Genomic DNA, 13,263 nt, shown 5'->3' on the forward strand with positions numbered 1-13,263 from the left:
ATATAATGCTGTGTCGTCTCTCGACTCTAGCTCGCTTTTAACCCATTCCATGCTGAATTCTGAAATACCCATAGACTAAATACACAGGCCACCAGGTTCCCGTATGGAATGGGTTAATAGCTCGCTCGTTATCGTCGGGGCGGCGGCGGCCTCCTAATCCGCACGGTGGGTAAGCACTATCTGGGCACCCGTCCCGCTTCATCATGAATATTCATCATCTACATGTATCCGTAATACCGTTGAAATACATATTTTTTTCATTTCCCGGCAGCGTTTTTACATTTCTCGGCAAAACTGAACATTTTTCCATCTCCCGGCGAGACGTTTTAACATTCCCCGTTGATGCAATTTTTCGAGATTTTTACATTTCCCGGCCATACGTTTTGCACGTATCCAGCGTTCTGCCATTTACTAGTACAGTATCTTACTGCCTGATGAATATTCATGATGAAGCGGGACGGGTGCCCAAATAGTGCTTACTGTACTTGTACATGCTGCTGGCGAGGAGTGCGCCAACTAGCGTTCAGCGGGGATAGATTTCGAGATTCAGCAGGTGAAGTTTCCAGGCCATGTACAGTACGTGGTGCCTGCAAAATAATGAGCACGCACTACCAAGACAGGCTAAGACAAGAAAGAAGGAATTTTATGTAGATCTAGAGAATCATGAGTATAGGAATTGGTGCAGTGCATTAGATGCACCAATAGCTACATCAAACCATCAACAAGTTCATCATTATTTCGATTACAACTTTCCAAGTTGGTTTGTATTGAGGTTCCTAATTGAAATACATGTATTCTTATTATACTGTATATAATATATAGTCAGGGAGGTGGAATTCCTCCCTGGTATAGTATCCTACATAGCACCGACGTAGCCAGGATTTGATGTGCGCACTTTTTGCGCTTTGATGTTGTAAACGGTGTAATTTGATGCATTTTTGCATGTTTTATCCACGTTCGCACGTCCGGCTCAGCCTTTACGAAAGAGTCCTGTGGTACTCCTGTGGTAATTACCACAGGACGGTGACCACAGGACAGTACCACAGGAAAGTACCACAGGACAGTACCACAGGAATTCCTGTGGTATTTTGGGACGTACCACAGGGTAGTACCACAGGAAAGTACCACAGGACCGGTACCACAGAACAGTACCACAGGACAGTACCACAGGAATTCCTGTGGTATTTTGGGACGTACCACAGGGCAGTACCACAGGAAATCCTGTGGTATTTTGGGACGTACCACAGGGCAGTACCACAGGACTAGTACCACAGAACAGTACCACAGGAACTGTCCTGTGGTATTTCGGGACAGTACCACAGGACAGTACCACAGGTCGATCATTACCACACAGCATTACCACAGGGCAGTACCACACAGCATTTCCATGGTACCACAGGAGAGTACCACACAGGATAGATCGAAAAAAAAAAAATCTGGGAGAATTTTAGTCACATATCAAGGAATATTCCTGATAGGTGAGTGTTGGATTTCAGGACAAACATGGCCCTACTTAATAACCTGTCCTACTCCTAACATATAACCTCAAACGAGAGTCTAATGGCCAAATGCCAATCTAGTCCTATAATAGACCTATATAGTCACATTCTATTCCTAGGTAGTCATCGACCGTATCAGTACATATATATATGGCCGTCTATCCGTATAAAGCATTAAGGCATGGTTACTAACTCGATTATACTTCATTATCAAGATATGAAATTACACTTTCATAACAATATCTATGATATTGGGAATAACATAACATAATTAGACAATCTTTCATAAAGTTCAAAGTAAGTTCCATCATTAATACTTTGACTTTTAAAGTCATATATGTATTTTCTAAAATCTAGAGTGCTTTTTATGAATATTCATGAGCTATGTAAAAATTTGTACCACAGGAGTACCACAGGAGTACCACAGGAGTACCACAGGAGTACCGTACCACAGAAGTCCTTATGAAATTTCTCATGCTTTACATCAGCACTTTCACTAAATAGGTAATACTGTAGGAGTACAGGACAGGATAAGTAATGGCAAATCAATTGCTATAATTCACAGCATAACTCATCTATCATTTAATTGAGGAATATTAATATGTGCTTTTCTGTTTGTATTTCTATAATAAATTTCAGTAGATTCTGCCTTACAATTTTCCTGTGTGGTACTCCTGTGTGGTGCTGCTGTTTGATATTCTCCTGATGTGATAGTCCTCTGGTATAAAATGTTAAGAAAAAAAAAAGAATATCCTGTAGCATTTTTCTGTGGAACTTACGAATTTAATTTGCTGTGTGGTAATTCTGTGTGGAATAGCACCATATTATGATTTCCTGTGGGATTTTGGACAGTTCCTGTGGTACTCTCCTGTGGTAGTCGACGGCGTGCCAACTTCGCATATTCTGCTCAACAAACAAAGCCGCCAAAACCGATCGATAAGTCGCTAATCACTGCATGCTAATCCCGCGGCACAACGAAAGCGTTTTTTGTGCTTTTGTTCCTCTCATATAGGGCTTGCATTCTATCTGGTAATTGACTATCAAGCGATGTTCCAAACTAGATTTGCTCGTACTTTCCAAGTTTCTGTCACGGTTTTATGTGCAAAAGTCATGCCTTTACAGTAATGTAGCAACGGGTCATTCGAAAGAGAAATTGCAAATAGATTCGTCATAAAATCTATATTGAAACAGAGTTTGGCATTCCTCTTTAACTTTGCCTACTATTATGCCCATCTTAACAGAAATTTGTAGAGGTTATACAAATTAGAAAAACAGAATTCTTTCTCAAAGCATGACTACCTTCGTGTCTCGGAATAACGTGGCACACAGGGGGTTTTCACCATGGCACATAAAGAGTTAAAACGATCCCACTGGTTTAAGTAATGTCCGACAGTACTACAATTTGTATTATGATGTAGAATTAGTATTGAACAATTTGCCTCAATAATGTTATCATTTAATTTCTTGTATTTAAGCATGAAAACGTGGTATAGGAGAAGGGTTTATCTCCTCCAGCAGGAGGATGATTTTGCATTTTCAGACTATAGTATAGCTGAAAGTCAGCGATCTGGTGAAAAACTTTTGGTGATTGAAATACTTAAAATGTTTTTCCCGTTAAAAAATAAATAAATAAATAAATAAATAGATGATGCAAGTAAAGAAGTTTTTTTTTTGTTTTTTTGTTTGTTTTTTTTTTTTTGTCAGAGAGTGTTAAAAGCTAAATCACGAAATTTGTCTCTTAGTGTTCCGCGTGTGCATCATCACTATAAGGTGTATAATGTATAAGGCTAGATTCGGGAGGGTGTGGGAAGGGGTGCCCCCTCCCACATCCGACGGAGATTTTGCGTTTCTAGAATGGAAATAAAGCGATCGGATCGAGCGTTCTTTTTTTGTGAAAAATTCGGAAATTGCCATGGAGGGGACCAAGGAATTTTATTGTAAGGTGGCAAGATACGTCTCCCATATTCGAGGAAGCTTTTTCATATTTTGTAGAACTGAAATTCAACGATCTTGCGCACACTTTTGTTAGAATATCTGGAATTGTCAATCAGAGAACTGTAGCAAGTATACGGAAGGATACAAAGGAATATGATGTGGGAAGGGAAAAGCCTTATTCCACCTCCTGCCAACATGAGGGAGATTAAATAACAGTTACGTAGTGATGCACACATTTTGTTGCATATTTGGAAAACTCTATGTTCAAAGTGTGGCCATATCATAATCTACTATCTGCACCGGCGTATATCCGTATACCGAGGAGTGTGTGTGTGTGTGTGGGGGGGGGGGGGGTGATTGATGATAGTCACCATCACATATATCACGATTACAAGCCCATAACCGGATTGGCGCAACAGTTGGGGGGGGGGGGGGGCTTGGTGGGGAGCTTGATGGGGCTGCCCCCTTTTTTTTTTCCGCAGAAGACAAAGGGAATGTTTGCATCCCCGACATTACCTGTGCATGAAATATGAGATAAGGGAAGTAGCAGCAAAAAAAAAACAAAACAAAACAAAACAAAAAACTGAAGGCTCTTTGAGTTTTTTTATTATTATCATTATTATTATTTTTGTTGTTTTTTTTTTTTTTTTGCTTGTCAGCCGATTTTCGGCCGAAAATTGCACGTCAAAAATATAAAGACCTTTTTGTTGCTGGTTCGCTTTTCCTTTGTTTTGAAAGATGATTTTGACACCCTCACTTTTAAAAACATAGCCTCGCTTTGCATAATGCAAAAATGAAATCAATAGAACTGTAATATGGATATTCATTTCTTTGAATATGTAATATAGATAGTAGATTCAGCGATCTGGTGTACACTTTTGGTGAAATCAATGTTGAATTTTTTTTTCTTTAAAAAAAGGAAGAAAAAGAAATATTCCCAAATAGTTGAATGACTAAATTGTGGTATCTCGTTCCGAGTATGCGACATCACCATGTAGGCATACTATAGCATTAATGATAGTGGAAGTTGTCAGGGGAAGGGGGACGGTGTGGAAATTAAGGGCGCTGAAGGGCGGGTAGCCCCCTCCCTAACCAACTAACGGAACGTTTGCATTTTACGATCGACATAGAATGATGCGCTCTTTATTGCTGTGGAATCATTCGGAAAATAATTGTTAATTCCCAAAGTGCACAGAGCCTAAATCAATGGATAGAATCGACAGCGATCGAGCGGGGGAATAATATAGATTAAAAGAGGATTAGGGAACTTTTACATTTTAATAGAATTGCAGTCATGGATCTGATGCAAACTTAAATGAAACATTCTGGAATCTGCAAATCTAAATGTGACAGGAAAAGGACCGAATGGAGGAGGGTCACTATGCGGGATGTTTTATTCCTCCTTCCAAATCCCTGGTCCAAATCTGAGGAATGGGGGGGGGGGGGAGGAGGAGGGCGACTGCCCCATCCCCCCCCCCCCCCCCGGCTACGCCGCGGCGTATAGTATATCAATACTACAGGCCGGTGACTAGTATTCAATCAATTCACTCTAATTGTCAATTATTTTGTTGAAGAAAAAACCTAATGTTTACCTCTAAATTAATATTGTTTATTGCCATTAAACCGGATTTCAAAAACTCAATCCTCCATTGTTTATATACCATGGCCCTATTCTTTGGAATACTCTTTATAAAAAGTATATTTTTGATGAAATGTATCTGAGACTGTAAGTATAAGTATGCATTGCTTCCACCTCTGCCTCTTTTCTTCTCTTTTCATTGTATCTTTGACCTTTGTTTTATCAATTGAATTTGTATGAAAATTGTTTTGTTGAAATGTATTGATAATATTATTGTTTGTAGGGGATCATTTACAACAAGCCTCGTGTGTGCTTTCTATGATCACTCCATTCAAAATGTATAAATGTACCAAGGTAATTATTGTGTTTTGATATATTGGTAGATTTTTTGTTTTGATATGGAAATAAATGAATGAATGAATGAATAATTTTATTGTGGTTGTTTCAATCATGAGAAATTTCACACTTCGGGAGTTACAAGGAGGAGAAAATGATATTGATTGTCCCCAATACTTTTATGATGGAACCATTCACCCTTTCGACGCCTCTGCCTGTATGAGGAAACTTTTGTAAGTGAAAGCTCTGCTGCACATTCTTTGATAAAATAATTATTAGGAAATCTCAAAAGTATACAAAGGGATCCAGTAGTGGAGCATTTGTCTGTTTATGATTGCAATTCAACGATCTGTTATGTGCATATAGTTCTGGCGGTATACTTGGACAATTTTCCATAAAGAAGGTTCGAGATTTGTCGTCACCTCGGGAATTCCTTGGCGGACAAATGGTTCGTCTGCCCCCAGCATTTCCGTAGGGGTCCGTAGGGGCGGGGCAAAATGCCCACTCAGTAACCCCCCCCCCCCCCCCCCATAGAATCGACGCCCCTGATCATGATGTGTATGTCCGTATAGATGTATCCTGACTGAGTCATCAGAGTCATCATCGTTTCAGGAATGATTCAGGAAATGGAGGGGGTTCAATAATGGCGGTATAGTTTTTGTTACTGTTTGTTTGTAATCGTATAATTTGAAGGTGGTCCCGAGTTGCTCGCGTCATAGCATGTTTACATGTGTATAGGCCTATTTTGACGTTGTCAACTTCTGGACCATACCTTATGTCTATATTACTTTCTCCGCGAGCGATCGACCGAGCGCTTGAGAAAATTATGTACACATTGTACGTTATCCTATATACAAGACAGAACCTCTCTGAAGGTGGGCGTACGAACGTCATGCAATATGTCAAAATTGATACAATCACATTTCTGCTCCCTCCATTTTTTTCACATTTGGGGGGGGGGGGGATGATTATATATCAGGCCGTCCCACTCCTCCATTTCGGGGGGGGGGGGTACATACACCCCCCCCCCCCCCATCCCCGGGATTTACGCCCATGGGCATAATTATTTGCAGAAGAAGCAAAAAACCCAGCATTAGTGCTTTAAAAATAGTTCTAAAATGTGAGTTAGGAATAGAAACAACCATTGTAAAAAGTTAAATCTGTATTAAATCGATGTTAAGAATTATTAAGTACATGTGAACATTATAATAGTTATAATAAACATGTTTCCAGACTAAACCGTCTACAGTAACAGTTTAATGAGAAATACTGATATATCCTTCTATTTTAGGCTTTATTGGAAAAATGTTATATGGAAGGATGTTTTGTGATACAACAGACCTACACATGCATCAAAGTGTGAATCTTGAACATTTTTTTTTAAATCATTGCTCCCAAAGGTAAACAGGACCTTTAGTGGATAAATCAACAGGGATCATGGACCCTGTGGTATTAAAGACGGACCTCATCCCTCACTCTCTTTATTTGATTTCCGTGAATCGATTGCAACAATGATTTTTAAGGTAATTTTTGTGAATAATCTAAATTTCTGACTTCTGTGTCAGTATGGGTCACTGTATAGTCGCGCGGTCTTTCTCGAAGCCTCGACGGTGCATGTGGGGTCTTTTGATCACCATTTTCAGGAGTAGAAAGAGATTGCGAAGAAAGTAGATCTGTAGCTTCAATCAAGCTGTGTCACCAGGAAAAATCATTTTCTTTCTTTTCAGAATTATATACAAAGATATGACGAGTCGAATAAGTTCGGTGATCCGCTTTACCCATTTTTTTTTTCTCTTGACATACCGTATTTCCAATCGCATATAATTATACAAGAAGGCATGATGGCAATTGTATGGTTTGGTTTTTGGATCGGGATTTCTTTCTACCTGTATAGAAAGAGACCAGAGACCATTTGTGACCGTGCACCTCAAAACGAACATAAAGTCGCACACACTGATTTTGCGTGCGGACTGAAAATAAGTGAAATGGGTCAACCTATAGCCGAACTTGAATTTTCATATTTTCTGAAAGAGCGGGTCTTCTTCTACATTATGCTAAAATTTGGTATCATAAAATGGGCAGGAAAGTGTGTTTTTTAGCAGTTTATCTCGAACATTTTTGGTAGAATAGTGTGATTAGGTGTGTCTTTAGCATCCCTTTTTCATTTCTGAAAAACCTTGTCCACACTCTTCACTTTCAACTCTAATAACTTTTGAAAGGATAGTGCTACTGCTTTGAAAGTTGGCATTGATTATGGACAAAATGTGTTAATGAGGCATGCTTAATTTCAATTTAATCTGATAATTCCTTCATTGTTGTTACTCTGGTGGTTTACTTCCTGTTTTTTGTCCCATTCATCGCACAGCCAGCACGGTTTGGTAAAGATTAAGCGCTTGAATAGACACTGTACTTCAGAGCCTCTTTTCTCAGTTCACACTTTTCCTGAGTTTGTGCTTTCTTTCCAATATTTAGATAGGTTAGGAGAGTCCATTTGATTTGAGTTATACATCATTTTAAAGCTTAAAGTCTGCTCTTTCAGAATGTGGTCTTAACTAAAAATTCATGTCTGGCGACTTTTTGTTTGTTTTGAGGTGCAGGGTCACATTTACAAACAAACAACGCGCTTCTGCTGATTGAACACATTATATGCAATGCACGCAAACAGCATGAATATAATATAGTAGCAAGATGAAAGTATTGTGGTTGGGGAATGACACTGATACGGGTTTCAAATTCACCGTCAAAACGCGCAAACAGCACAGATGCTGCACAGTGACTCAGCTGTTAAAGCATACGTATTATTTTATAACATTCTGTAGTTTTCACCTATACCGCGACAGCATTTGTATGTCATGTCGCATTATACAACGGGTCGAGATAATTCTGAAATCTCATTGGTCGAGAGCCATACATCAGTTCTTGTTGTAGAGAAAATCCTGCCATCTCATTGGTGGAGAGTTGTTTGTTCTTTTGTTTGTTTGTTTTTTGTCTGTTTGTTTTTTGGGGGGTTTTTTTCTCTCACTAATGGTAGACACTGTGTACTTAGTATTACACAAATATACTTTTGCCTTGACAGTTTCTGGTTAACACTATGTGCCGAGGTGACTCCGAAAAAACCCAAAACAAAACAAAACAAAAAACAAACAAACAAAAAAAAAAAACATCACAGGGCGCAGTTCTTTCCAGAGGCACCGAGGCCTGTAGCTTTAAACAGAACTCGAAATTAGGCAAAGTATATTTGTTTTATATTTTGGATTAAAAAAAATAAACAAAAGAAGAAGGAAATGTGAAAAAAAATGCGAGGCGAGAAGTTGTGCTGTGGATGCGATGTTGTGAAGGAACCCACTGATCCTAAAATGCAGCGCACGATATTGTTACAACCACCGCAGTCACACTGAGAATAATCGCACAAAAGAACAAATAATATTCAGGCGGTTTCATTAACAGTCGTGTTGGTGGTACAGTCATTACAGTACAATATGAAGAGTTTGTTCGCAAAAACCGATAAGTCCATATTTGCCAAATGGAGATATTTGCAATTAAAGGTCAAGAAAAATAAAGAGAGTAATAAGAAACTTGTTGCTTCTTTTGACCATAACTTCAAAAATATACCTTTATAAATGTAGTGACCAATATATCATTTAAAATGTATTATTTTGTACTTTAAGACAGAGACCGTACACTTCAAAATCTGTAAAAATGGACTTATCGGTTTTTGCGAACAAACTCTTCATATAAAACAGTGATAACTCATTCATACAATTCAACAAGCAGTCACTTACAATACGTGTAACAATCAAAGGCAAAAATTAATGACAAGGTCCATGTAATCCTCTGGAGTTGTCCACAGATGATGCTCAGATGAATGATCCTCGATGCACCGATGAAAATGATCCCTCAAACGTAAATCAATGGGTTATCCAGGTTAGTTGATTATTACAATGTCATGTAAACATAATGTGCAAATAAGTATGCTAATAGAGATTATTATCTATGTCCTGCATTGACCTGCAACCAATAGAAGAATGTTTTTATGTAATCTTGGGGCAAACGAAGTCATCCCTTTATAAACAACTCATATGCTGACATGCATAATAGACAGGCACTTTACTGCTGCAGCTGTGGTAAGTAGTGAGATCACTATAAATGTGTAACATTTTCTATGAAAGTGCATCATTAGGCGTTTTCACATCAGCCTGATAAAAATCCAAGCTCGAGAAATTTCTCGCGATTGCGAACCAGCGCGCTATTTCATTTCTTATTCACATCAGCCCGAAGAGAATTAGCCCGAATTTTTTTCGAGCTAATTCGACAGCTGAGTATGTGCAGACAGCATCAGTAATGTGTGTGTGCCCTTTCAAAAGTTCCTCATGATTTGTGTGGAGTTTGCCTCGATCGATCGGGACATACACGCTATATATAGGCATGATGGGAAGCATCGCGCTAATTATTTCTCGAGTCGTTTTCAGATCATCAAATAGCGCGATCCCGCTATTTCAGAAATTTCCCGAGCTGGACTCGAGAAATTTTCTCGATCAGAGCGATACAATTAGCGCGCTAATTTGTGTTCACATCATCAAATAGCGCGCTATTTCGCTATCGGGAAAATTTCCCAAGTCAGAAAATAGCGCGCTATTTCGAAACATCGGGCTGATGTGAAAACGCCTAACACGCGTTTTCACATCAGCCCGATGTTTCGAAATAGCGCGCTATTTTTCTGACTTGGGAAATTAAAAAAATATCTCGAGCTTGGATTTTTATCGGGCTGATGTGAAAACGCCTAATGAGAGCTCGGTGAAAATACATGAAGTTAACTCGCACAATACAATGTATTAACTCAAGGCCGTGTCACACCTTTCCGGGCAAGCCTTGCATGCGACTTATGAAGAACAGTTTTTACCACCCGGCGAGGTCCCCGGAATGAGCCGCACAGTGACAGTACCTAGCGCGTATCTCACCCGTATAGTCACCCGGAAGTGTGCACGCAAATCTTTTTACCCGCAACCATGTTTATGGCCCTGTCACACCTTTCCGGCAAGCTTTGCAGGCTTGTTGCGTGTAGGGATTTTCCAGCATACCGGAAATTTCTGAGGGCGAACAGGAATTTGGGCGAGTCAGTGCATGTGTCTTACTTGCTGGACGCGCTCTACTTAAATTCTGTACTTGCGGGTATACTGTGTGACCTTTGTACCAGTCGCGTGGTGGCTGACAACTCAGTGAAGGAATTCCTCTGAAGGAATGGCAGAAGTCCCACGGAATGTCATTATCTTGGCTGCATATACGGGGACTGCGAAGTATACCTGCGTGGGAGTTGCCTGCTAAGTGCTGCCGCTAAGGGCCTCCTATACTGGCGTTCTGCGTGGACCTCTCCGGGTATCCCCGCGACTCGTCCGGAAAAAGTTTTGGTCATGCTCAAAATTTGGCTGACAATTGCATGAGCACCTCCGAGCAACGCAGGCGAGATACGCGGTAGGTACTGTCAGGTGCGGACCAACTGCGGAGAGCTCCGGGTAGCAAATTTGTTTCCCCGCAAGTCAAGCCGCAAATCTTCCCCTGATACGTATGACCAGGGAGGTGGGACCCACCTCCCTGGTATGACAAGGCCTTGAGCATGCTCAAAACTTGTTTCGAGTGAGTCGTGGGGGTTCGCTCGCAGAGGTACACGCAGAGCACCAGTAGGAGACCCTTTAGTTACTGGCAACTCCAACGCAGGCACCTCACAGTACCCATAAGTCGCTCGTAACAGAAAACGGATCGGTTTTAAAGCTCTCACGCAGGTCACACGGAATGCACGCAAGTATAAGAAGCTAAGTAGCACGCGTCTAGTAGGTATAGAAACAAGTGCGAAAATTGCAAACATTTTTGTTCGCCCACGGAAAATCTTCTACGTGCTGGAAACTACCTCCTCGCCACAATCCCACGCAGCTTGCTCGGAAAGGTGTGACACGGCCTTTAAAAAATTCCGAATAAATAACAGTGGTCATAGCAAGGAGCTCTTAGAGATAGAGTTCAAACTGGCTGTAATCATGCAAACAGCTGTCATTTTTTTTTTTAATATTGATGCACAAAAGAATTCCACAGGTGCTCTTGTGCCTTTGATTGGTTCCATACCGCCGTCTTTTTGAGCAATCTGAAGATTCATTTTAAACTCTAACTTAATATCGGCTATATTCTGCTTGTATATTTGTTAGATATAAAGAATGTTTACTTAATGACAAAGCATAATACTAGTAAAACAAAAGTAAATCCCGTCCAGGATTATGTGCAAAACTGTAAACCTATGCTGTATGTCGTGAAAATATTTGAAACTGTACCCTCACCACAAAACCGATTTTATCATCTTTCCGATCACTTCCAACAAATTAAACTGAAATGGTATATAATTTTTCGAATATAGTTTTTTTTAAATTTATTTGTATGTTAGATTAGAGTAAAGTCATGTAAATTCGAGTAAGTTTGATTTTTATTAGATCAATTTTTGAACAATTTTTTATTCGCACATCCCTGTGTGTGTACATACTAATGTATTGCTTAATTTTGTAAGAAGAAGGGCCAGTGAAAAGTAATTACCATCATAAAGACATTTCTTCCTTTGAGAGTGACTAGTCATTATGCGATGACACATGAATCAGTTGTCTTCCTATTTGTGGGGCAGCTCCAGTTTAAAGGGATTGTACAGTACTGGTTGAGGTGGGAATTCATGTTTTGAAAATTCCTATAAGTGAGACGATACAATGTTTATTTGATGACAATTGGTTTTCAAATGGCTGAGATATACAAAAAAGTGATAATAATAAAAGGCGACAGGCCACGCCTTTTATTAGGATCTCTTTGTTTCACTTTGTTTTTGGATATCTCACCCATTTCAAAACCGATTTTCATCAAATAAACTTTTGATACCCCTTAGAATTGCATGCTCTTAGACAGCTCATAGAGAATGTTAAAAGCTAAATCCTCACCTCAACCGGAACTGTACACACCCTTTAATATGCTTTAAATAATTCTGAGTGGCGGCATGAAACATGGGATCGAAGGGAATGAGACTGTTGTTACTCCATTTCTCAAACCTCCTTGGTCATAGTATATACCCGCCCACTTTCTGACGGCAATCTTTTTCGACAGCAATGAGTAAAAAGCGCCATCTATAGAAAGAACAGTGTACAGCAATTAAATAGACCGAAAACGAGAACAACAGAGAACGTAAAATCACTGCACCTGTTCCCTCGACCGTGCGACTCCATAGGGTAGCTCGCATACGATTAGACGATTTGGCACAAAAGATCTTTTCAGCAGTCGTCATAGTAACGGCACAAATCGTTTGCTATATGTTTGTCATCCAACGAGACTCATATTATTGAGCGCAGGAGGGTTTGTGCACATTGCCTTATGTATTTTGTTGACACAACTCTGAACAAATTTAAACAGCAGCGTGAATTTGATCGTCGTTGATTTGGGAATATCTAACTCTTTTTCCTCTTCACTCCCACAGTGCACAGATCCCAAAATATCTACCTCAGCCCAGCCAGGGCAGTGGATGTCGTCTGTTTCTGGTAATGTTACCACGGCCCGGCTGGAAGGGCTGTATACCGGCTAACTTCTTGTCGATCGGCGTGAGGTCAGTTGTCTTCATATTGTAAATATTTTTGTAAGAAATTTACAGCCCTCCAGAAAGACGGCAACTGAAGAGAGCAATTGGCATTGCATCTCAGTGGGAGAGGCAACACATGCAGATGATCGGATAACAACTTGCTGATAGTGTTCTCGGTGCGAGTGCGAGTAGATCTGAATTTACTGCTAGTGCTACCGTTACTACTGGCAGTGACAGTCTCCAGAGCTACACACTGTACAGGTACAGAGCTGAGGCTAAAAATAGTAAATTACTGAATTTCATCCTTCATCACCTGCCTGATGTGC

Source organism: Diadema antillarum, unplaced genomic scaffold, assembly GCF_040938485.1.
Source record: "Diadema antillarum isolate AM-2024a unplaced genomic scaffold, OU_Dant_1.0 seq00001273_RagTag, whole genome shotgun sequence".
Lineage (NCBI taxonomy): Eukaryota > Metazoa > Echinodermata > Echinoidea > Diadematoida > Diadematidae > Diadema > Diadema antillarum.